This window comes from Seriola lalandi, unplaced genomic scaffold (genome assembly GCF_002814215.2).
Source record: "Seriola lalandi dorsalis isolate HSWRI2012SDOR001 ecotype SW California unplaced genomic scaffold, Sedor1 jcf7180002052473, whole genome shotgun sequence".
NCBI classification, from domain to species: Eukaryota; Metazoa; Chordata; class Actinopteri; order Carangiformes; family Carangidae; genus Seriola; species Seriola lalandi.
In genome coordinates, this window is record NW_019523026.1 from 1 (window position 1) to 1,062 (window position 1,062).

The 1,062-nt window shown below is 42.8% G+C and overlaps 1 long non-coding RNA gene across 1 annotated transcript; it reads left to right on the forward strand.

Annotated features, from left to right (window-relative positions):
- The first annotated feature begins 6 nt into the window (after positions 1-6).
- LOC147819523 (uncharacterized) lies at positions 7-343 on the forward strand. Its single transcript, XR_015436860.1, has 2 exons — positions 7-184; positions 289-343. It is a non-coding gene; the product is annotated as an uncharacterized LOC147819523 (long non-coding RNA).
- The last annotated feature ends 719 nt before the right edge of the window (positions 344-1,062 follow it).

Consider the following 1,062-nt stretch of genomic DNA (forward strand, 5'->3'; position numbering starts at 1 on the left):
TGGTCTCGCTGAAAAATGGTCGAATCAGAGGGGAATATGTGACCGTGACAGGCACAGAGAGGAGGGTGAAGCAATACCTGGGAATCCCTTTCGCCCGGCCTCCCGTGGGGCCCCTCCGCCTGACTGCTCCCCAGGATGTAGAGCCCTGGGAGGGGGAGAGAGACAGCACACAACAGCCCCCCATGTAATGCTGGGTGATACCTGAATTACCAAAGAGCATGATCAGATTTAAGTAACGGTTTTTTGTCTCTGGATGACACAAACTTCTTCTATCTCTTTCTATCTCAGGTGCGTCCAGGATCCAGAAATAGTTGTGAATGTTTCTAAGACCATGTCAATGCAATACACTGTACCAGAGCTTTCAGAGGACTGTCTGTATCTGAACGTATACACTCCAGCTGAAGCAACAAAAAGGGACAAACTGCCGGTGGGTAAAAGAGACGGCCTGTATAAACAGGGATGCACAAACAAATGATTTAATTGCAGTTCAGCCTTAAACACTAAGTTTGTGAAGGGAGAGAGAGGCGTTTGATGCTGTTGTACTGGGCTGAAGTGCAATGTAAGATTTTCATTTAATTTTGTTTTCAGTATTTGCAGATAACAGTTATTAGGATTGCCACTGCTTAAATACCAAGTGACAACTGAACAGTTTCCACTGATTACACTTAAATTGCTTTCACTTTTTTTCAATCTAACTGACACTTCCGTTGCTTTGTGTTAAACCTCCACCGGCATTTAAAATGTTTTTATTTCCTTGTCTTCGTCTTTGTCTGTTTTCAGTGTTTACATCCCAACTGACGCTTCAACTGCTTTCATCTCTTATTAACTCACAATTCAACTGCTTACATCTTTTTTTAACTGACGCTTCAACTGCATTCATCTCTTATCAACTGACACCAACTGTTTTCATCTCTTATTGACTCGCACTTCAACTGCTTTCATCTCTCACTCTTCAGATCTTATACTTCAACTGAGATTTCGCTGGTTCGTCGGTGATTATGTCAGGCTCTTGTTACAAGGATCATGTAATGACACCTGAGGTGACTCTAGACAGAACAGGTT